Here is a 26,584-nt window from a genome sequence, read left to right as displayed (position 1 = left end):
GCGAAGTCTATTGTTCGTTGGCTTTTGTTACGTACCTGGAACAAAGAAATAAAATACATTGATAACATTTTACAGTGTAACGTATTAGATATCATGCACACGAAAAGGGATAAGTGACCCCCATCACTGAAGGCGTACAAAGTCACCGTTACATCCGGGTCATTACAAATAAAACAAAGGGTCAAACAAAGTGTTTGAAATTTTCCGAAGCGGAAATGTTGAACAGTTGACTTTTGGAAACGTTACAGCGATACCATTTACGATCGTAATTCTGTTTATAGCCAATCATTGTAACGATGATATTGAAATGAGATTTGCCCAGGAGCACCCTGCACGCGACTGAGATTCAATCTAAACAAACAAATCAACACAAAACGGTCGTATTCTATATTCAAATGTCGAGTAAATAGCTTCGGTCCGGTCTGGCGGAGATGACGCGACAGTTGATACGTTTAATCGAAAAACAAACAGACCATAAATATTGTCGTGGACGTGTATGGAGCCATTGTCAATTAACTTTGAATGTCGAAGCCTCCAATGGGTAAAAGGTTATACGAACGAGGTTGTATTGAATAAAGTTATTAACTATGTATTCTGTGTTGGGCAATGGAGATGGTTGTACAAGCCAGATATTCCATGACAAACGAAGTACACAAGCAAGCTGAATGTTAAACCAAATGTTTTGTTTCGCATAACAAAGTTTCAGTTTAACAGACAGATGTTAAATAAATTAACGGACCCATTCCTACTAGCTCTCTGTAGGTTTTGGTTTCCACTTTATATAGAATTTCTTTAAAATTATATACATTTAAACACTGCTTGTAACATTTTAGAAAGTTAAACAGTTTTGTTTTCAGTAAAGCTCATTAATATTCACTGAAATGAGTAACTTTCTCGTTGCTTACGGATAAACAGGCAGGCTACATTTACGTTTTACAACAGCCGAGGCGTTTTGTAACAGCGATATGTATTTAAGGCCGATTAAAATTTAATCTCAGGAAATTCATAGTTCATTAACAAATCGTGTCTTTATTAATTGAACAAGGAAGAGCTATCCAAACTAGTTAGTAGAATAATTTCATTCAAGTGAAAGATTACCGCATTCGAAGTCAATAGGCAACACTAACATTTGTCACAACTTGTCACCAAGTTACTGAGAAACAAAGTCACATCAGAAGGCTTCAGTGTCAAACTTTGTAACACGGTTATATTGTAATTAATGAATTAAATAATTGTCTATTAGGAACTTCGCTCACACAACAGGTGAAACTAATGTGCCACTTAATAGAAGTTAAAACAGTCAAAATAGAATTTATGTTGAAGTACAATTTAAATGATTGTTTGGATAATTCACAGTTCGTTTAATGAACACTACTCAACCAACACATAAAGTTATTAAAACACCTATGAATATTTGTTTAATAAAAACGTCTCCAATCATGAATGTAAATTTTACACGAACACAAATGTGCATCGATAGGATGGTTTATTCATCAATTCATTTATGCATCATCAATAATATTTATTCATGGCTTTTATGGGCTAGTTTCGAATAGTAATGCAGGAGCGGATTGGATTGCATCGAAATGCAAAGAGCGCGAGCATGTTGCGACCTCATTCAAGCACATTTAAGTACATATTTGATGAAAGTAATACTCATGATGCTGTAGGAGCACTAAATAACAAATTTCAGCATAATTCACGAAACACGGACTTCAAAAGAGACCGTGGTTAAGACTCAGGTAAAATTAAGTAACACAACGATGTCCTTTTGACTTTGGGGAAAAGCAGACGAAATATTATGAAGTTTGATAACATAATTTGCATGGAACCTATCGCGGGATGTTAGCTCAAACCGCAACCACGATCATTACGTTCACCACGTCGGTGTAGCTCGCTCAAAGCAGCACAAACTAAATGCACACGTGCACGTTACTACTATAGTACCTACATTTTATAAGAGGTATATATTTTAAGCCAACGCAGATGTTGAACACGAAAACGATTTTATGACGTCATGAAGTACACACAGTTGAAACCGGACGCATTGCAATTGAGACATTCACTTTGCAGTCGTAAAAATCAATGACGTATTCAGTTTATCATCTTTCACCTTTGATGTTAGCAAACAAGTTCTATAATTACTATTTGTCCATTTGATCCGTAGTTATAAGTTCAACAAACTTTAAAGTCATACTGAATAACAAAACAGACAAAAGGACAGGTTTTGAAAATCTTATGATTGATGAACTTTGAAACTAACTAAGAAGAGCCAAACAACAACTAAACCTTAAAGTCGAATTGAATTAAATTCGCCCCAGTCATGTAAGCAAACATTCGTGCAAAGATTTCGTCGCCAGTAAATCTTGGTAGAGGGAGACCCGGGGTCGTATATCAACAGTAGTTCATGAACATCAAATTGGATTAAAGCCGCAATCTAACTAGTCAGAACTCTGATCACAAGTTACTGTGGTCGGGCTCGTGCCTTCGAATCTAGCTGCCGTTTCGTCACATATTCCGTGAACAGGTTGTACCTTGTATAGGCCAGTAAACGAGACACGTCGACCAATCCCCTGTTGATAGGATTAATTGGTTATCAGTTTCTAAACTTCGATATTCTGATCCTTTAACCATACACTTTCCTTTACTGTATATGTAACTGTAATGCCTATCACTGTTAAAGTCAAAAATAAGCCTTGAATATCATTATTTTGTGCAGAAATAAATTAATTTTAATGGTTTGGTTCCTGTAAAACTTACGTAATCCTATTTAAGCTGCAGTATGTTTGAACATCAATGCAACGGAACATGAATAGCAAACCAAACATTCTAAAGGCATTTACAATAACAGAATTAATTTGGCCGGAATATACATCAAACGTTTTCAAATTGATAGCAATAAATCAGTTGAAATTCCCAAACCAATTATATCTCTTTGCTTCTATTCTAAACAAATTCGTGTACATACGTCACCTTCGTTATGCACGTATGTGTGCGTCCTACCTCTATTCGTATGAATGTTGGGAAAGAAATTCTTATTACAAAAAGTTTCTCGTTCGTTCACAAAGCTCTTTTAGTGAGTATATAACATACTGTGTAACTTCGCAAGTTCACATATTACATTGGTACAGGTACATATTCTAATTTCTGCGAGTATGTGACGTCATACTACTGAAAGAAGAAAGTAAAATATCTTAACTTACACTATAATCATGTAATCAACTCTTTTATTAGTGCAGTGATTGAATAACCAGATATCTGAACTTGAAGTGAAAGGAGTCCATATGTAAGGATAAGCTGAGAATAAGAACTACGTAGTGTATTGAAGTATCTCCTAAATTAAGTCGTGAGTCCGTGTACATAATTAAGATTTGATTACAGAATTGTAAGTCATGTCTCTTCAATAACAATAATACTCTTATTCAAGGATAAAATTACGGTACTTTTCTACAACCTAGGTACTATAGTATGGGGAAAAACCTCAAGTTACGTAATATTAATTAGAAAATGTACGTGCAAACGGTGTTGTGGTTATGTCCGTTCTAACACGTAAAGTGTACAATATCCGGGCGAGGGTCCAAGTTTTTGTGCCAGTATATGACTCAAATTCTTAGTATCTAGCGTGGAGTAGATATCGGTTACTAAACTGATTTGTGGATTGTTTAAGTTATGTAAACTGCAGCTAGAAACAGAGGGTACAATAGAAATGATATGTTTTAATTTTTTAAATTAATTGCATATCATATTTTTTTACAGGACAATTCAATTATTAGTCATATATCTCTAGTACAAAGAGACCTAATATTCTCTCGATTTGGCGCCACAGGTAAACGACAATTTCCCTAAATAACTCCTTAAAAGAAAAACCCGTGTCATAAAATATTTAAACGGTGCATTCTCAGAATCATCAAGCAGAAAAAATAAGGCTATTCGAACCACTACTTTCCTGTTTTTAGAAAATCCAAAAAAAAGAAACCATATATTTTTAGGACCAAAACATTTCAATTTGCCTTTTTCCTACCGTTTCATTTAGCTTCGGCAACAAAGTTAGTCACTTTAATTTTTTTTTAATTATTTGTCCTACTGCTTAATCTCAATATCAAAAACACTAGAATTACAATACTCTCCATGGCTATAAAACAACTTTTAGAGAATGCCACTAGGCACTAAGTCCACTATTGTATAAGTATAAGAACAGTAAAATAAAACATTAATCATCTTGTATTTAGAAATCTATTTTCGAAACTTTCAAGACCCGTTTGTTATATAAGACATTTACTTGTTTCAGACCGTATCAAAGTACTAAACTAATAGCCATTCTAAGTCCTACATTGCTAGACGGTGTAGCCTTTACGGATACGGCTTAGACATTCACGCATTACGAAATTTTGATACTAAATATTAAATGAACTAAAATTAAGAAGGAAAGGTAAGGTTTAGATTTCTGTACAATCACTTCTTATGTAACCAAGTAAATATACCTAAAGCTGATTTAGGTCTAATTACTTAGTGTAACTAAGCCTTATCTTAAAAACACCCAATAGGCATATACGTGGTAAATAGGCGAGGCCTGTAGTCTTTGTTTACATAGTAACATCACGTCTATGTTTCACGGAAAGGAATGTAAATAGATGTCAATAAGATTGCACACATTGTTCAAAAGGCTTAAATCGCTGACTACATCTTTTACTGAATTGAATGTACGTACTTATACATTGTACATACATTTTCTTCTAGGCACATAGCTAGCTCCATTTTCAACCGTATGGTCTTTCCATCATCATCGTCATCATGTCAGAGAGAAGAGAAGAGAATGGGCTTCTTTATCAAGAATCCCTATCGGGTCCGCCAGTCGGAAAGGACCTGTATCCAGTGACTCCCATACTTACCATAACATCGTTATGATTTACAGATTTTTAATCAATATTTTCTACAACATCATCATCGGAGATAGGCATCTGCAATAGCACGCCACTGAGACTACTACAACTCGGTAGTTATATTCTTTTCCGATAAAAGTTACTCATAATATTAATTTGGACCTTAGGTACTACAATGAATACTCAACTTTTAGTATAGACTACATAAAATGTAACGACTAATAATATTTCCCTGAGCGCTCTAAGCGAAACGAATCTCCGATCGATTCGCATTAACCCAATCAAATCGAGTAGATAATAACGTTTGATTGATTGATAGCAAACAAATTAAATAGAGTGCAACTTGTTACCTGTACAATCAGTGAAGCAAACCGGGCTTCTAATCATCATACTATTAGAACTTTTCATTGACTACGGATTATGAACAAATCCAAGTCTAAACTATGATTATGAAGGTACTTATATACAAACACGCGCAATGTTATTCCTAGAAACTTAACTAGGACAAAGGAATAATTTAAGTGATTTTCCTGTCGATAAAACCGAACGGTGCACTTGTTATCGGATGTATGTCGAACAAACAAATTCACGTGTTATAATTTAAATATACAAGCATCCAGTCGCAAACCTAACAATAGTACGTGTTTGGAATAGTTTTATTGAACTATTTGTTTCTTTATCGGTCTCCGAATTTTATGGTAGTGTATGGATAACATTTACGATACCATAATAAGACTGCAATATCAAAGTTGATGCCTCTATCAAGAACGGTCGTGATGAGCACACGCCCAAATCGGCGACATGTGATTGACAATGAACTGCCTTTATGTGATCTGCGCACGCTAGCGCTACAATATCTCATAGCTGACATGACAACTACACGTGACAGGAATTATCTGTGTGGGTTTGACCTGTTATGGAGATGACTAAGGATAATAACTAACCTTGCATGCACCGTTCAATGACGAAGCACAATACAATACGTATTGTAAATTTCTTTACAAACACTGAAGAAAACAAACTTTTCAACTAAACATCTGTCTTCCCAGTTGCAGACGTTTCAACGTGTAAACGTAACAAGACGTCAACAGCACAATTCCTCATTGATCTTAATTAAAGCGTGTCTCAACAATCCTGAACATGACACTATGATTACATTACATATCAGTACAATAAGCATGACGGCTGCTGGCATACAGCGAGTTTAACATGTGAATGGGTGAGATTATTAGTGACACGGAGGATTTAACAAACTTGTAGACATCGCTAAACCAGATGACAAAGGACAAAGATGACAAAATCACGTTCAAATAACAGATCAGATGTAGTGGCCTATTTCACTTATGGCAATCACATCAATGATGGCAATATGTGTTAGCAATCCATTAACTATCTCTGCAATCTGTGATGAGATCGTTTAATGACCACACAGACGGCACCACTCAATCACTCGTAATTGGGACTTGGCACAACGCCTTTTACGATCAAATTGTTCAGGAGCCGAGCGTTCACAATCTATCGATTTGACGCCTAATCGCGGTTTGATATGACGTCAACTGACGTATAGTATTAACACATTGAGGGTAAAAGCTTATTGATTGGTTGTCAGTAATTCTACACTAACTATGTAGGTAACTAGACGAGGGGTCCAGCTATCTATTAGGACACTCTAAATATAAGCTTTCATGTTGAAACTTCTAATTAATCAAGTAATTACTTAAAAAAATATCGAGGCTTTCTTTTATTAGACAATATAATACAAGGTTGTGCTAAATGCATGATTTAATGGTCATGAACGCGTTAATGACATTTATTACAACTGAAGTAATAAAGTTGCAATTTAATTGACTACTTTCCGTAATTATTACAACTTTTTTATGAATACTTCACTTTTATATTCATTATAAAGTGTAAAAATAAAGTATAACGGTAGTTTTTAATACAAATCGTAACCAAGGTAAAGATAATAATGAATGATGGACATTGGTATAATTAATTAATGTACAATAATAGCGTGAAGAAGCGCTCTTCAATATCAGGTTAAGATATTTACAAGCAAAATAAAGTTTACTAAAAAGTGTAAATTATGCAAAGAGCCTCTTCAGTCGATAATATTAAACGTCACGTTCAGCGCACTCCAAGCACTTAACCTCGCCACCATCTTTGACGACAAACCGATATCTGTGCTAGAAAAATCCACAAACTATTTCAATAAGACCTCTAACTAGCATATGGGTGAAATAACTAGTCACAATTCCGAAAGACCATCCTTAACCCATCCGTAACAAAGAATAGGGGGGATCCGATAACACGAACGAAATCAATCTCCATACATTTCACCGTTGAGTGAATGATAAAAGGGGTTGAGAACGAATGGTTCCTTACAATGCCAGCCACTGTGTAATTGCTGAGGTACAGTGCATTGTCATAATACAATTTCCGTCTATTGGCACAGATACTTCCTCGGATATCTAGTTATTAATCTCTCACAGCCGAGCAGACATCTCTTATGTCGAAGCTGTCTATTGCGATTATCCGATTGATACTTCCACAATTTCATTTGTTGCACTTCTATTTATTAAGCCGCCATCCGTTCCCAATCTATTGTAGGAACGCGAATGGAGTTTAAAGAGCTTTTAAGTTATGAAATGAGTCGATTTTTCATTGTCCTGTCTGTATTAATTTTATCCTCTTGACGTAATCCTTATTTCTTAACATTTACGTTATTCGAAAATAAATTCATATTGATTCTGAGAATGCTCTGCACACGTAATGAAAATAAAAAGGAAACTTCAAACCAGTTTTGCAATAAAATGTTTTAATATGTTACAGGTAAGCGTAATAATAATATTGGATTGAATCATAAAATCCTAACGGAACATAACGTGAAAATAAAACTCTCTTTTCAATAACTTACCTAAGATAAGCTGGTTACAATGACATTAAGTTAAGACTTAAGACCTAATATTACTTACACTTACTTAAGTAAATAAATTCCAATCTAAGGAAACAACACCAAATACAAATTCTACGTGTATTAACACGCACGACAGCCCATGTTTGTGTGATAACACGACTAGCTAATTAATACTCAGAACGTACCTACTCCTAAAACGGTTAACCCAATTGGCACCAAAATTAACAGGCTTCACAGAGATTTCCAAATGTGAAATTAATAGAATATTCATAGGAGTCAGAGTGTTTTAAAGACATCACGTCGTCGGGAAATCAAAGTAATATCGCTGGAGAATAAGGAAATTTAATATTTCTACGCCTGCTTGTAAATATTTAAACATTCAGAAAGCTCGAGCCGTGTTTTATTAATAACAAACATTATCTGCAGGATGAGAACTATTATTATGGTTGCGAAGGATTCTTCTCTGAACTTATAAAACGAAAACAATGCCTTTATGATTCAAAGAATTACCATGACAATGTAACAAGAAGCAGACTCATTCAAAGTTCAAACAAAACAAAGCAAATAAAACAAACGAGCACGCGAAAATGACGTACAATGTAAAATTAGCAAATTCAGTTATGAAGAAGTCTGTACGTCTTGCATACGAAAGTGCATTCATTGTAATGCAACACGGCACAATAAAGTTACTTGTGAAGTGAATAACGCAGAAGCTGAGAACTGTCATTGACACTCTAAACAAGTTCCGCCCTAACTTGCAACACTACTCCGGTACACACTTGCCGAGTTATTCAAGCGAGGAACAACTTAAATGAGACAATAAGTAACTAACTAATTGTTACTGAGTTGAAGTACGTAGGTAGCGTAAGGGAAAACTACTTCGAGCCCGATGGGAATTTGGTGACAGACAACGGTGACAAATTCCCGCTATCGCACGAAACTAGCGTGGAAAATCGTTTAGTTTCCGTAAGTAAATGAAATTCGAAAGATGTATCCCGAAAACTATTGAATTTTATATGGAGTTCGTCTTGTTTCTCAATCTTGTCACAGAAGTTTCGAGGTTCTTAGAACATACATAACATTACATGAGAAAAATATTTCTGTGCGGAATTATATTTGTTCTATTCTAGGTCATCATGGCGTCACGCTTATTTGAAAATAATAAAAAGGAAAATTACTTGGGAACGACGAAACGTATAAAGACGATCAGATTATGAATACATGCTATAATATATGGCAAAGGATGGCGAAATATAATAACATGTCATCGTGCGCAACATGTTCGAGCAATATTTCTTTTTGCAGGCTATGTAAAGTGCTATTGAATATGGATTTTTTTCCACCAATCCTTTAAGGTTTCTTAGAAAGATTTCCGGTTCGAAGGTAAGGGATGACTGGACAAGCGGACAATGGGTGCCTTCCGAGCATTCTCGGACTCTTGCAGACGTGACATTGACAAACGACGCTTCAGCGCTTGAGACACTTGGACAGGTGATCCGACGCGAACTGTCCATTCATTGTCCTCCTAGATATTTGAGTTCAAGAAAAGTTGGGTTGGTCCAATAAGACTAATCTTTTATTTATTTCTGCATTTCCATTCTCCATAGCCGTAGTCTTAAATTTTCGGTGAATATTTGGTTTCATTGAATAATATTATCTTATAATACATTCAAGTACTTAAGTAATGACAGTAATAAATCAAGCTGTTACTTGTTTAGTCCTAAACTGAAGACAAGAAAATCCTCTGCTATCCGTAAATTTTCATTAATAATAACAAATTAGCATGATTGATGGAACATTTCGCTAGGGGGAAGTAAAACATTTTGCGAAAGCTAACGCCTAGGAACAATATCACTGCTATCCATTTTATTGTCAACAGTATTTTATAGTGTTTTCCTCGGGTTATTATTAGCAACGTCGTAGAATTCCAGCACAACAGAGCAATCTCGAGCAGATTCGTAGACGATAGCAGTTTCGCCAGTGTTTACATAATAGCCGCACACGAGGAGAAAGCGAATCAGACCTGACTCGTGATCAGATTTTCTATAATGTCAAGTCAATAAGCACCCACCTGGCATTCCGAGTTCAGTTAGAGAGTTTGATTATCTATATTAAAGACGGTTTCTTTGCGGTAGTCTTCATATTGGTTATTTTGATATCAATCATATAATTTTTTGAAGTGAAAAGGAATAGTCATCACTCATCATCTTATCTTTGTAACTTTTTGGAAGTCATGATTAACAAGCCACTTTAGAGTAAGCATTGTTGGGGGTTTCAATATGAATAATGTTTTACTCCCTGACTTTATAAACAAAATGTAAACCTTATACATCGTATAGGTACGTACCTATTTTGACAAATCCAATGAAAATTAAATTAAGAGCTTGGGAAATCTTACGAATTTCGTGTATTAGATTTTCTAACCGACTCCGGAATGCCAAATCTTATTTACTTTTTTCGTGTTGAAGCCACAAATTAAATTTCTAGTCAGGGTTTTCGGCCATTATTTGTAAATCTCTTAGCAATTCTCTGCGCATTCGTATTCCTAGCACCTCAGACAAACCGAAATATTCCTTATCACTGGCAACTTGAGAAACTGGAGCGGCTGTGTGGGTGAAGTATTTTCGAGTAGCAGAACAACTCCGCCACATTACTCGGTAATTAATAAAGTTTAACACGTAATGTCGGTGTGAAGTTGTGGAGCAAATATTGGTAAAACTGCTGGCCGCAGTCAGTAGCCACGTTTGACTTCCGACAAAGTTAAACGAGCTTAATGGCTCTCTCTCTCTACAGATTGCTGATTACACACTTATTATTATACCTAATATGTTCGCCTGTGCTGTTTGACTATGTTGTAAGCACTTTACATTCCAAACGGGCCAACTATTAAGTTGTTGCAAAATGATGAATTCAATAATTTAGATATTCAAACTTTAGATTAAACATATCGTTTCAGCGATGACGTTTAACATCTTCAAGCAAAACCAAACCAAAATATTTCCACAGCGCGGTACTTGAAGAATTGTGTCCTCCTTTTACTTTTATTGCCATTCTAATGTTTGCAAAATACTTTTTTTAATACCACAACCTACAGGTAAGTATGTGGTTTGCGACTTTTGGCTTTAATTACTGAAACGTCGTTGCCATTGCACCTAGTTACCTACATACGGGATCAAAATGTAAATTGTATATAACTGCCATCTACATAATAGCTAAGGTACTTTTTTTAAGGTTGGAAATTCATCGACGGCCTTGTAAATAACTTGCAGGTGTAACTACAGTCGATTTTCATTTTTCAATTTCCGGGCGTACATTAAGGCGACGTAAAAATCAATTTACCGTGGTATAAAGCACCATTAAACTCACTTAAACTATTTTGTACAGCAACTACAAAACTTTATACTCCACACTAATTACATAGACATCAAGTTGATCAAGTATATTTTTCTCGGAAGGCGAAGAGGATATGCATGAGGACGCGGAATAATTACTTTCTATTCATTCTTTATTATATTCATCGAGCACAAGAGTTTAATAATTCCATACTACACCCAGAATGATTCCATTACTATCTACCACGTAACCTCTAATTTGGGCGTCATCATCGTATCGTGAACTAGTGACGAAGGCGACGTAGGAAGTTCTTCTGGCTGGGCACTGGCTGCCGCGCAACAGTTAGTCCGTTGTCCATGTTCACCAGTAAGAGACCAAGAACCAGTAACCAATCGACCTTGAATTGTTGCGTGGTGGTCGTGCTCCAGTTCGCCGCCATCACACGCGAGCTGCGACGCCGGCGTCGTCACGTTCACGTGTACTGTCTGTATGCACACACGTGACAAACGCTCGTAAACTTACAAACACTGTTTACGTATGTGGCGGTACCTTAAATACGTCCGAATACATTAAACGTGCGTGCTCTTATGTAAGTATGTTTATGTCGGATTATGCAATCTTGTACGGATCTGTGACTGGTCAAGTCGGTTGGTGCAGAGATTAGGTACTGGTTTCGTTCAACATTGCCGTATTATCCATAATTGCGGATTATCTGACTCAAGACTCTAAAGCCAATCTTGTAAGGTGTTGGAGCCAATTTTAAATGTGCAAAAGTCAGTAAACATGAACATTATTATATTTGCTACTTTCTCATATAATTCAGTAGCTATACCTATACAGAGGACAGGCATTGAATTGACGTGAACAAAACTGCGGTCGGCGTACTTTAGTCATATATTTTATAAGGTGACAGTGACCATCTGTGCTGACTAATTTGGTCTAATTAACTTTTTTTGTTTCTAAAACCACAACAAATACGTTCAGAACCAAACAATAGATTATAAAAATGACTGTACAGGGCGCTTGGTAACAAAGGGAAAAGGTTCGAGTGACGTCACATTTTCGCAGAAATCTCCATTATTATTAGCAGATTGATGGGCAGACAGCTTATCATTAAAATAATCTGGATGTGGAACACCAAAAAATTATATTCCACGAATCGACTCGCAAAAACATAATGAACATTTTAAACAAACGCGGATTGAATGAACAATGATTATAATAAAAAAGTGTGCCAAAGCCCTATCGCGCAATCAAAGGCTGTTCAGTACATATAACACTAGTACTTTGCTAATTGTTATTCAATAAGTGTCAAGAACACAAATACAGCCTTGAAATCTTCGATTACAACAGTCGCCCGTTTATTACCGACCAACAGAGAACGGTTTTTATTATTTAGTTATGGAAAATTAACTGTTCTGTTAATAAAGTTAAGATTAATAGGTTCTAGTCTATCGGCATTAAATTTTATTACAAAATCGTAACTAATTTTCAAGATAGTATTTTTTAGAATATTCTTACCAAAGAATTACTTAATGGTTGCAAAAATTACAGGCATTAGTACGTTACCGCCGTGTCGTCCGATACATTGATTTAAGACGTGAAGCAAATAAGCATCTCCATCTAACTATATTAATACCTAATTGTGTCACTACTTGACTACAATAAGGTACATATTTAAATTACAAATTAGTCATTTACGACACAATACCTCATTTCCCCTAACAACTGAAACTAAGTACACCAGATAATAAAACAAATGCATCACTAAGCAAACCACAGCAGTGTGTTTTCCAAACATGACTAACATTGACTATTATTATTGAATTATTCATACAGTATCAAACCGATAGTTTAATATAAACATTTATTGTTGGCTAAATGGATAACACTCATTCGTGGTCGACCAAACACGAAATTAACGAGAACAAATTACCTAAAACGAAACTAAGATTATTCTCTTGAAAATAAGGTAAAATGCAAAATTTTATTTAGAAACGATGATGATAACGAAATTTCTTAAAATAACTAATTACGCAAAGCAAAGAAACTCATAATTTAATTCTAATACCTGCATGCAGATTCAACGAAAGTAAACGGACTCCTAAAACCACGAGCGTATCGCATGATACATTGTGTACAAGTGTGGGAGAGCTATGCTTCGGCACGAATGGGCAGGCTCGACCGGAGTGTGTTCCACGACCTCACAGAAAACCAACGTGAAACAACGATTACGTTGTTTCTTCCCAATCCTTCAAATTCTAATCCCCAAAAGGCAACGCATTTGTAACGCCTCTGGTGTTTTGGGTGTGCGGAAATTGCTTACCATCAGGTGATCCGTCAGCTCGTTTACCAGCTTATACCATAAAAAAAAACATTACATATTATGTAATATTACAGCACACATGTTTATTAATTTGCCATGCTTCATACTTTAACCACAAAGCTAAGCGTCATAGAACGTCGACAACAAACCGTAAAATGATTCAATCTACCTAGGTATAAAAACATCTTTTATAAAACAATCTTGCGCAAGTATTTGTTTGTTTTAGATTTCAAAGAAAACTTTTTGTATCCGCTTCATATAAAACAACAATTTTATTAACTTTCTAATATTACAAAGTTTGTAGCAGTGAAACATAAGGATGCGAGCACCATTTGGACGTCTCTTCATATACGATGTGGTGATCCTAGGGAAGACGATGAAACTTGCCGTGTAGGATGCAGTTGTACAAGCGATATTAATTTACTAACATGGCCAGCCAACAATGCACTAGCTACTGGCAAAATTCCAACGATTGCCGCCTTCAAGCCAGGGCGATCCAAAATTCCACCGGAATATATTCGGACGTTTGATAAGAAACAAGGTCTTCCACGTGCCATTTCAACTTTGATCCAAAAGAGGATTTCAGAATGTCAATAATTTCGTTTGGCGATTGGTATAAAGGCCAGTAAAAAGACGTAGCAAAAATGCTTTGATTTCTACCTGTGCTATGTTATGCCTAACTTAACAAAAGGCGTTCCAAAAATTGTATTGTAGGCAGATTTCAAATTACCTTGGAATATTTAGGTACCTACTTAAACAAAAACGTTACATAGAAATTCATCAAATTCTCAAAAAAAAGACAGGTCAAAACAGTTAAGAGAGCTGTGATAGGTTTAAACGATTACCGGATCCCAGCTCGGCATCGAATTAACTTTCTTCCTATTGCTTCGGAATAGACAACTAACTAGGAAGTTACGGTACGCTAGAAGCAACTAAAACCCGTTTCACCTACCCATTTCTGAGGAGTTTGAGATAACTTGTAGACTAACAGCAACAATTGGCGAACGTTTCATAATCTTTGTTAGAACATATAACGTTGTCGTGTAGCGAAACCAATTTGCAATTTATATTAGGTTGCACATTGCGCTGGCATCATCTTGAGGAGTTAGGACATCTCAAGGAAAGTCATGAACACATTGTCTTAGTTAGATATTTCTTGTTTAACATTCTCCTTTATACCGGTGGGTAAATCATTGTGTTCACAGCGCCACACCATCATGTCATCACGAGACGCCTTGCGTAACCCGCATTGAACCGTGACCTTTGTTGCAATGTGCTACATACGATAACCACTGGTTACTCATGCGCGTTCAATATTAGTTTAACGATGACTAGTGAACACATACTGCTTAAATAGTAGGTTACTCAGATTTTAACGGAGTGGTTTGCTTTCTTTTGTTTAAACTGTGACAAATGAGTTAATACAGTTAAGCTGGTTGAATTTGTTCCGTTTAAGTTTTAATTAATTAAAAACTTATTAGATTATTTGCGCCTGATTTCCTAATGGAGTGCCTATTAACAAAGTTCTAGATTTTCATTTGATATAGATACCAAGTGTCAAAAGTTGAAAGTTTTACAGCATGATCGGCGACAACGAGGGCCTCGCTAAGTGCCAATATCAATTTAACGTGTGGGAGACGTCATCAGGAAACGTTGGCCAAGTGCCAAAGCCCAGGGGAGCCAAGTAGGAGTGGCCATAAAAACAAACCCAGCTTTGTTTCATTCAGTGAACAAATATTTTTTCGCCGACTAACTCGTATTAAAACCGCTTGCCCAATGTTAACACAGTTTTCGAAAGTTGAGAATGTGCTGTGAAGGAAATAATATACCATTCAATTTCGGCTTTCAAATATGAAATCGACGAGTAATATAAGGATATTACTGGAGTTGTCGCACCTCACTCTTTAATAAGGATTGAGCAGTCGTTAGGCTGATTACAAGTATTGCAACTGGGTTACTTAAATTACATATAAAGGTAAATTAAGGTAGGTACATACAAACCGGTATAAGAGGAAATCGTTTTAATGAGAAACTGCAATTTTATCTTATACATAAAATGTGTAACGGACGGTAGATAAACGTGAAATTATCATATGTATCTGTAATGCAATTACGTAACACTTCCTCAAAACAAGTTCCGGTAGCGACATGCAAACAGAGGAAGAAGATAGGTTATTTTTTAATAATAAAACGGACTTTTTCAAGATTCCAAGTGAATTTTAGCAGCAAAAAGTACAAGACAGTACAATAACAATATACGATGGAACTTGACTCCATGTAATATCATTTTAACGTTCTTCGTCGGATATCGGATACTGCATATCTGAATTCCTACATCTATAGATAACTACCTAGCCTCTTACAAAAATTAAGAATTAAACGGTCTTTTTGAAAGACAGACAAATAAATAGATGTCCTATAAGAGATTTTTTACATTCTGATGTAAGAAATCGCAAAAATGCATTTTAATTTGGTTGGGATAGAGTTGTGCACAACAGGATTGCGATTAGGGAGAGTTGATTGAAACTAACAGGTATCACTGTTCCAATCAATCAAACATGATTGAAACAGACGTACGCATTCAGTTTCACGATATCTGTCGAGCTATGGTTCATTTTAATACAGTTTTGTATGGAAAAAACAGGAGTAACTGCCTAGGAATAAAATCTGTAGAGAGTAAGAGAAAGTATCTGTATAACGCTAAGAACGGCAACAAAATCCATGTATTTGCGTTACAATTACATTTTTCACTCCAAAATCAAATCAAAGTACGTTTAATTTTCGAGAGACGAGAAGTAATCATGTTGTAGCTCCCATTCCGTCTGAGAACTAACATGATTATATTGGTCTTAATTAAAACATGTGGAAGGTCCCGACCTCAACTACGTAGAGCCGTCTGAAAGAGAAATTCGCACATGTGTGAACTTTAATTCTGTGGATTTCTAACTAAGTAATAGCTTGCTCATGTGGAAATAGAAATTAAGTAAAGATGTAAATAGTTTTGGTGTTTCGTGATAGTATTGTATAAATCCTATTTGAGATCTCGCACAATGTAGTGATTTTCTTACACCTAATGTGTTTGGTAGAAACACCATATTTATAATATTCTTATCCTGACAACCATCTTTCTTCTATTCATTAGAATTTTCTTTCTTTTAGGATTCTTCTCTTTTGCTAGTCTAATCGCTAATTCAATAAAAGCAACTGTTCTTTAGTCTATACCAGATAAATCTTTAGAAACATAATCCCAGGACAGCACCGCACCAGTAGGTACGATATAGTAGATACATCCGTGATGAATGAACGCTTAATTATCCCCGCTATATTTCGTGATTAAACTGTCCACTTTATAAACGATATCGCCGAAACGTTGATAATATTTTATGGAAGAGCGATTGTAAGTAGCTTTAAATTTTACACTTGGACCTATTATACAGATGATCGAGCACAGTCATTATTGGCGTAGGAGGTAAATTACTTCCGAACCGATACGAGCAAATATGCAGCCACGAAAGTATTTAACATTTTGTTAAACGTACATTACACTACCCTATCCCGTTGGTGTTGTAGGAGCCGACTAAGGAGATACACATGTGTGACAGAGACTAACTAGTAGCGCCCTCTGATTTCTAAACCTGAAACTTTTAAACAGCGATGCTCATACTCACCAGCCAATCGCGAAGATTATGGCAAACCCTTCTTATATAGACACTTATGCAGTCTACCAGTGAACTGTCACGTGATGAAACGTACATAAACTATGATTACTGTATATTTAGATTAGTTTGTGGTTCAAATTATAACACATGTTTACATAATAGCACTCGGTGCCTGCCTCAATGAATATCGCCATGAATATGCATTTCGCTGTATGCTAGTGTCTGTATTAAATTAAACAAACTCGGTACCTTTATAACATCTATTTTTTAATATCAAATTGCCGCAAGAATAAATCTTACGAGAATTTGCGAATTAATTATTCTGCACGTCTAGGATTCTAGGATTCAATAATAACGTAATTGCCAGATGATTACATTGACGTCAAACTAGTTAGTGACGATAAAAACATTAGAACACTTTTTGTTATACACATTTTGATTGTTTTTGCAGATGACCACGTTACAGATTCTAATAATTATTTTTACACATCAACTAAAAGGAAATATTTTTGCGATAACTTACTTCAAATGAACTAACCAATTAATCCATTTATTTTAAAATAATTACGTCATCCCACAATCCCGTGAATCCATTTTCCTTAAATTTGAAAATTACTAAAATTAGTAATAAGTACTTCCTTTCCTGTCTTCTAACATAAGAACATAACTTAAATACGTTTAACATTATTTAAATACGTTTTCGGTTTAAGACAACACTTACATACTAAAGAGTATAACTAAGAAAACGCTGTCAACAACCCTATTAATTTAGTACTTACAAAGAATAGTTTACATTGTTTGGGTCTTGCATTTTGTTGGTTCACACAAAGACGTGTGACGAGATACATTATGCATATTAGATACGTGCCTATGCCTACAATCCGTGGCTTTAAATAACAAGGAGCAAACATCCAACGATCTGGAGGCGGCTACTATTGCCTGTAGTTGACCAGGGGATATAGCACGTCTTTATACATAAACCTTTGTATATGTTCTGTCCATTTTCTAAACCAATAAATTTATACGTAGGTAATATGAGTAATTCATTGTATTGTTCACATCTAAAATATCATAAAAATGTTGGCAATTAAAGTTCATAACACCACCTAACATAATTACTGCACGAGAATTAAATGAATTTAATTGCAACCATAATATAGAATTCTCACAATAAAATTCCTAACACCAACCGAATACCATAAATAAGCAATAAAAATTTAACAGTTCGAAAACGATTACAAAATATGTGCAATTAAACTCTTGTCAATTAACTTGGCCATGTCGAATAATAATTACTTGCAGTATGAAGTATTCTCTAGTGGAGGACAGAGCCCATTTCGAGGCGCAATATCTAGCCCCCCAGGCGAGGCAGGCCGGCCTCAATTGTTTAATCGGCGAAGTTCCTCGATACAGGCCCGGCGACGCGGAAAGTTCAGCTACAGATGATAGGGCATGCTCGTTTCGCTTAATGTTCTACGTTCTACGTTCCTCCAGTGCACTCTGTGTGTAATTACTGCACACATTTAAGACTCATGTCGGCACACATGAATAGAAAACTAGTGCTTCTCACGGATTTGTTCGATTGTGGGTGCGCCACCCAGCCAGGTCACATCCGCGTGCCTTGAAATGCACAGTTACATGACGTTGGGAAACAACCGCTGTGGGAAGGGGTTAAATGGAATCGAGGGTATTGTGATGCGCGTCTCATTAATTGTGAGGTACTTTAATACGGTAACTACTGCTAGCAAAGCTATATTCCAATAATCGTCGTTTTTGTACTCACTTATGATAGTACAAGCCTACTTCTTGTACCAACATGCAGAGGACTCATTCACGTCCATTGATTTCAGCTGCTTGCTTCGAGCTGATTATAGAACAGGAAGTTTCAATAATGGATTGAATCGGATAGAAATGTTTCCAGAGATCTTGGACGTGCTCCAACTAATTTGGAAAGAATTAAATCATCTATGTTATTCCGGGAAAACAAAAATAGTAACGAGTAATGTGACTCGAGTAACACACAAAATGGAAACGCGATAATCAACAACTGTTTTTGTATTGTTACGAGTACTTTTACTATGTTTAAACTTAACGTGCCTCCCGGCAGAAAACGTAAACAAATATATCGATACAAACAACTACTAGAACAAAGAACAACATCGAGTCTAGATTTAAGATGCTTGTTAGTAACCGGTGTACCGTGTTCTGCTGCGACGCATGTCAATGTAAACAAAGGGTACGTCTACACAATATGGCGCGTAATCGGCACTAGTTACAATTGTACCAATAAACAAATGCTAACATATTAAAGGATTATGAACTCTAGTGTTTATTACTGAAGGGTTAAAACCAGTGCTGAGCAAAGATTGTCAGTGCAGCTCGGTGAACGGAGCGCGGCATAGCGCCGGCTGCACGCTTCCGACGGTGACGGCCGTCATGGCTGGCGAAGACGTTGATATCGGCGACACGTTGTTGGAGGAAACTAGCTGCTTATCTTTCGCACCAGCTGACTACTATAATCTTGTGCAGAATCGTTCAACGATGGTACTAGATTCTAAACCCTGTCATCTTAAATAAAATCTACAGTAATAAATGTTAGTCGTATCACCAAAGTTCGGTAGTCAAACATTACAATCATAGCCGTATTTTCAAAGCACCCGGTGGATTCAAATTGACGTGTAAAAGTGCCAATTGTGGGCCATTTCCGTAACGAATCCAATTTCAGTTGATTGCTCTTCCAAATTGATGAATCGTAAAGAACAAAAACAATTTCGTAAAATATCAAATCAAGGAAAATACGACTGTGTATTGCGAAAATGTGTAAGAAAGAGCAGACCTTACTTGACAGGTTTCTTGAAAAGCAATCCTCTTTAAAGAGAATTAATGTCATAAAACAAACTGCAATAAACGTTTGATTTTAGAACGAAGATAAAACGGAGACCAAAGGATGGCGACTAGACGTATTTCTTTTGACAAATTCGTCACAATATCTGCGGGAAGTTAATTGTTCTGTGAACTTTGTATTATTGCGATTGGCATTTGAACAGCAAACGAAGTTTCTTGCCAGCCTAGCGACGCAGACTGCACGGAACATCATGAGCATATAGAGCATATCGGATGTGGTGTCAAACGCAGGTTACTGTTTCCACTTCCCTCGGTGAATTTAATGCAGGAGACAGGATGACTTAAGCCTTAAGGCACAAAAGAGACTGCACAACTGGGAGAAGCCCAGTCGCCAAGCACCACGGAAATTTTACTTAAAACTAAAATATTAAATGCTTCTCAAAAACGCCTCGTGTCACGCTCAGATTGCCAGAGACCACACTCCCAGAGTATGTGATGGGCGGATTGCATGTTGCATTTACATTAGTAAGAAATTGGGCAGCTCATTATACATAATCATGGAAGATTTACCAACAATATGTAGTATGTATTTAACACATTTTTTTCCCTCTGTGCTTGATGGGTGTCAGACTCTTATTGGCTACAAACACCCCGTTCCTACTCCCTCCTGGTTTGAGCCGGAGCTCCGATAACCCGTTACGTTGTCCGCAGCTAGTGTGTATAATACATACACAATAAGTATAGAAGCAACTAATTAGCTTTAATTAATATTATTGCCTTTTGTTTCCCTTTATTATTATATTATTTTTGTATAAATAATACCTACGATAGCAAATTATTATTTTTGTATCCACCTTCTCGCTATTTATTCATGTAAAATAAATTGATTAGTATATTTACATGGAACGTATTTTCCCAATGTCTGTAGGTACGGACTACGGAGTTAAAAGCAATAGTGGCAATAAATTGGACGATATAAATACATTATATAAGTCTGGTTATAAAAACAAGTACTTATTACAAATCAACATGATTAATATTATTCATAATTACCTAATTAGCAATGGCAATAATGGAAAATATATTTACAAAACCCATTTTGGATTACCTATTCATTGTGTGAATAAGAACCACTAACCACGATAGAGGAAAATAAATACAATTAACTAACTATATGAAAAAAAGTGTTAAGATTAACACGTAGGAGAAGTTTGATACGTAACTTAAGTATTGCAGTAATAATTCGCCCGCAATAGTTACGAATCACGAGTGTGCTATGAAGAGCGGTGCATCGCACAGATATTTGCCCGATGACACAATGGCGGCTATGAACCGTGAAAATTCTCACGGCTCATTTCTCATATAAAATATGTATACACAAACACATAGTTCAACCTATCAATCTTATTTACATTGACAATATACTCGAGTACCGACCTCGTGTTCACGAAAAAAAAACTCGTTTCGCGTTCTTTGATGGAAAATGTGACGTACCTGGAACAAAGGTAAAAGATCTATTATTGACATGTTATTTTCCGTCAGGGAAAAAGGGGAACGTTCGCCATTTTCAACATAAAATATATCTATATAAACACACAGTTATTTTTCAGCTCCTCAATTAACACCCTTTAGTAACATAAGTGAGCACTAAGAAGGGATTTTTGAAATGTCAACCCCCAAGGGGGGAAACGGGATAAACTGAGCCGGGGCTGCGGGAAAGTTCTAACGAGATACCGTGGCCCCGGAACGCAAAGGGCAACTGAAGGAACGAGGTGGGTTTTAGTCAGTAAAAGTCTGACACTCCCTTCCGTTCCACCCAGAGCGGGAGAGGTCATTTGATGATTTCCCATCCTTAAAAAAAAGACTTTGTATGACAACTTTCAGTCGTCTCTTTAACATACATAATAACATACATAATTATGTACATACATGCATAACATTAATAGATTAAAAGTGGCTGGATATTGTACAATACTGGCGGGGATATTAAATGTTCCGTCAGGAAGTCAATCATAAAGATAAAGCGGTTACGCACAAACGGTCCTGTGAATTGCAATACAGCCCGCACAGTCCACGCAGTGCCCACGCACACACGTCATCAAGCCAATCTGACAACTTTATCACCTCGTAAACCGACCGGGATACGTCACGTGTTAATTACCGTATTTCAAGCTAAATGTACGAATTAATTTAATATTCATTGAGTCCCATATCCGTGGCTATCAAATCCCTGCGCCGTGTTGCCGATGCATGGGTATCATTAAAGTGGTCGTCACAACCGCAGACACGTTTAACTCTAACGTCGCTTAATTGTAATTGCTATACAAGCTCAGCGAAATGTAAACCAAATACTAGTTCACCAGTGCTAGTTTCCGCTTTTTGTTGCACTGTTATATTCCCTAATTCCTACATTCGCCAACGATTTGATCAAACGTACCCCTAAAATGATCCGCATAATAATATTCGTGTGATTCCGACCCCTTATTGATATAGCAGGGTGACATCACTATTTAAGTGGTATTTATGTAAATATGTCAAAGTAGACTAGACTTGCAGAGTCACGAGATTAACGATGTTCCCGCCTCGAGCGACGTGTAACCCTCAACGTGATACTACAAATATGTTGAACGTTCATTTTATCAAGAATGGCTGGCTGCATGTGCACACTGGGTTTACGACAACATTATACAATATAGGATAGGATATAGTTTTCAATACATTGTTCCTTGCATTACAAATTGCATAAACCGAGTATAGCAGAATTATCTTTTAAAAACTTAGTAGATATTATGCCAGTATATTTAACTATCTAAAACGTAGCTTGCTAAATAGATGAAACAGAATACTCTAAGAACACTTTTTCATTAAAATAAGACCACGATTTGTGATAGTTCGAGCTGTTATATCTAGAAATGGTATTGCAAGCTTTTAAGACCGCAAACGTCTCGTCCATTCTATTTTGAAATCCAAGCGTTCTATTAACCATTGGAGTTTCCTGGTAGATCGAAGTGGTTACGGTATTGGTTTCAACTATTTTCGGATTATCGCTCCGAGATTGCACTTAAGTGCGCTGTCGAAGAAAATTATGTATGAGTGGTTCTATTTAGATAGGTCTTTGAAAACGTAATGAACTTAAACATAGTGTAGTAACTAAATAAGTCCAATTAAATTATACTGCTGTAATTAGTCACAGGGTGTACCATTGTATTTCGCGTCATCGTTACACAATGCGGGCTCGTCTAATCCACAGCTTAATGTCGCTACTCTGCTAGTACTTAAGCTCTTAATAATCGGGTGATGTTTCATCTAAGACGTCCTCCGTCTTAACAAGAAATTATTATGAGTATGAGTCTGCAGTAATGAAGAACTATACGGTATTCTGAGACGAGAAACGTTAAGCTCCATAAGAACAAACCGCTTACCGCTAAGTACTTTAAATAGCAATTAAATAAAGGAATTACTACTTGTATGGCCATAATACCTACCTACTCGATTTCTAATAATAGACAGTACCCTAAGCCTTCAGGTCCAAAAACCAAGACTAGTACTTTTACTAATATTGGACAATAAACTCTAGATCTTAAAGAATTCATAAGGCTAGTCAAATATTCAGGATTGAGTAGGTTGGTTACATTTGTCGCAGGGTTACATTTGCCTCAATCTAACAATATTCAACTAAGATCAAGTTGTTGTTACTGTAAGAAAGTAAAATACAGCGAGCAGTGTCGAAACTGCCGCATTCTATCCACTTTATAGGTCATTTCATTTATTCCATTCACTTATTTCCTTCGAAGAGATCTCCTGTTACGACCGAATGGGTTTCACAAATAAACCTAATTCTATCTGAACAATACGATGTTTCTTTTCAATTTCACAAATTAAACGGCTCGCCCCTAGAACCCGGATAATCCGTTAAAGATGGCGGAGCGACGAAAAAGAGCGTGCACTTGACAGCCAAAACTTAGTGAGTTCGTATTCCAATCATGGTTATTTTCACTTAATTTCGTATTCCGCAAATAATTACCCGGTACTTTGGGCCCTATAGGCGTTTCGGACGTGATCATTTTTACATAATAAGTTCCATAGATAAGCCTTAACTGAAGTGAGTAATGAACGTGACGTTAAACAAAACCGCGACGGCTTTATTAAATAAAATATGCAGGTGACTGAAAGTATTAATTTATTTAAATATTTACGAGAACCGAACGGTAATAACGTATTTAATAGGTAGTTTCTGTGCTGAGTTTAAGCTGGAATACATATTTGGTACGTCAACATTTTCCGGCTTAAAGGTTTCAAGTGAAAACCATGATTGCAATGCGGTCTCGTTATTGAGGAAATTTATTTTTTAATCATGATTTACCTAAAATTGGATTAAATTGAAACTATAGTATATATCGTGGGTTAAGAACTAGAGTAGCGTAAGGGCAAAATGACAACTTCTCAGGAGAGCCGAAAAACAATTCAAATTTATCTACCGTCAACTTGTAGGTCTTTTATGGCAAAATCTATAGTATCTGTATATCTGGTTTTTACTTAAAATAAAGCTTTATTTATTGGCTACAGAATACTGTAAATTCATGGTCAATAAAAAAACGGTTTCATTTAAAAAATACATATTTTTCTAAAACTGGTTGACATACGTCATAATAACGGACTGCATTACTTTAATTATTTAGTGCAATAGTAGCGTAACCCACCCTTACGTTTTTTTGGCACGGAGAAAAATTACAAGGCTACAAAATCAAACTTTCTGCGTTAATAACGTATGACAAGATACGCCATTTGAGCGATTACATACATACATTGAAGGCATAATTCGGTGTCCTATTCGCTCGTAAGTCGAGTTACGATCGTTGTGCTCATAACTTTATTGACAAAATAATGTCAAGATTATTGTAAGTAGAAATACTTCCTTTTAGCAATAAACAAACTTCTTTTCTTTTTATGCGTTATTATTGTACTAAGCAATCTACACACTACATCGTTCTAGTTTTTCGGCACATACAAATATGGGGATTGAAAAAGCGAATAGTGAAAAAAAAATTTTTTGAATTTTTGCCCTTACGCTACTCTAGTTCTTAACCCACGATATTGAAGTAAGTACCTCATCCATGTAAAAACATGACATGAAGATTATACATAGGTACTGGAAATATTTTGAGATAAACACATCGATTATAGTGAAAGTCAAGATTACCATATCCATTAAGAAAAAGACAGATAAATATTAATGGATATACCACCAACCTGGTATGTAATTAAGAAAAAGTTGCTTACCTAATTGATGATCAATCGTAATTAATTATCTGGTGCAACAGAAGATACTTTAAGTCATTAAAATACCGAAAGTCGTAGTTTTCTTATATTTTATCTCTGTACCTATCTAAATTCAAAATAAAGTAATAAAAAGTTTTTTAAATACATGATTATAAAAAATCCAAACAAAAATACAATATAGCAAGTAAATATTTAATTTTTGTTACGTACCTAACTATATCACATAAAAGATGATAGTGAATGAATTAAGTACCTAACTATTATCTGCTAAAAACAAAAATGTGAAAAACCCAAGTAAGTTATTATGTTAACATAATCGAAAGGTCATAGAACATTAAAGTCATCGACCATTTTATTGACGAGATATTTAGTATATTTCGGGCTCTTTATGTTTAAATCTTAATTACCTACCTAAATACTTTATAAGTAAGAACTTATTAATGAAAGCTAGTTAACAGCACCTTTGAAAATACACTTAGTAAACCTAGAATAGTAAAAATGCTACAGTCACCAGAATTTCCTAGTGATTCAGAGATAAATGTTTGGGCTCTTAAGACAAATAAAGCAAAACAAATAGTAGACGGCAATATTTGTAAATACGAGTATATCGTAGCACACTTGCAATTAGCATTAAAGTCACCAGAAGCACCACGTGAACCGCACATGGAGCACCATACAAGCGGAATTGTGGCAACAGTATCTTATTAGCACGACTTTCGCGAATTGTCACCGAAACAAATTAACGTACCCATTAACAATTACATACACGTTCCGACTTCAATTTACTTGCTTAATTAGTCACAGCCGATACACAAACCGAGTAATAAATCATTAGCCAGCCAATTAACGGTAATTTCGGCTTTGTGACACGACGTCGATAGATTTGTACACTGTTATAATTTACATCTGACAGAACCACTCATGCCTGGAAAAACATTACACCAATTAGACAGCCAACTCACTCATTATTCTTTAAATAATTAACCGAAATTATATACGTACTTGTTAATGACTTCACCTCTCAAATGTTATTCAAAACTTTATAATTATTCTTATAAGAACCGAAATTGCCTAAGTACTCCGAGAATAAAACATATTTCGCGAATAATGTACGAAGTTTGTGAAAATAAGCCAAGCTTGAAAAATTCTAAAGGGTGTGCTTGGGAATTGAAAACACAAAGTTAATAATCGCTCGAATATCTTGAATCGACCTAAAGACAACATTTACCTAAGACCTATACTTAGAAATAACTAGTTAATGTCAGCTGAGTAGAACTTACTTTAGTATAGTTAGTTACTAGGCAGCTCTTAGCTATTAACTTAAACGTAAGTAGGTAGGTAATTT

The 26,584-nt window shown here is 35.8% G+C and overlaps 1 protein-coding gene across 2 annotated transcripts in view; it reads right to left on the bottom strand.

Annotated features, from left to right (window-relative positions):
• The window catches only part of LOC118273947 (furin-like protease 2), a 168,598-nt gene that overhangs the window by 129,155 nt on the left and 12,859 nt on the right, over positions 1 to 26,584 (bottom strand). Inside the window, exon 2 of one of the 2 annotated variants that reach the window (XM_050707784.1) lies at positions 21,397 to 21,453. The exons of the other annotated variant lie outside the window; for it this stretch is intronic. The gene's annotated coding sequence lies outside the window, so the exon portion shown is untranslated. The remainder of the gene's footprint in view (positions 1 to 21,396; positions 21,454 to 26,584) is intronic. 2 annotated transcript variants of the gene reach the window in all.

This window comes from Spodoptera frugiperda, chromosome 3 (assembly GCF_023101765.2).
Source record: "Spodoptera frugiperda isolate SF20-4 chromosome 3, AGI-APGP_CSIRO_Sfru_2.0, whole genome shotgun sequence".
Taxonomy (NCBI): Eukaryota; Metazoa; Arthropoda; class Insecta; order Lepidoptera; family Noctuidae; genus Spodoptera; species Spodoptera frugiperda.
Note: the sequence above shows the minus strand (reverse complement) of the source record. Positions and strands in the feature narration are given on the sequence as shown.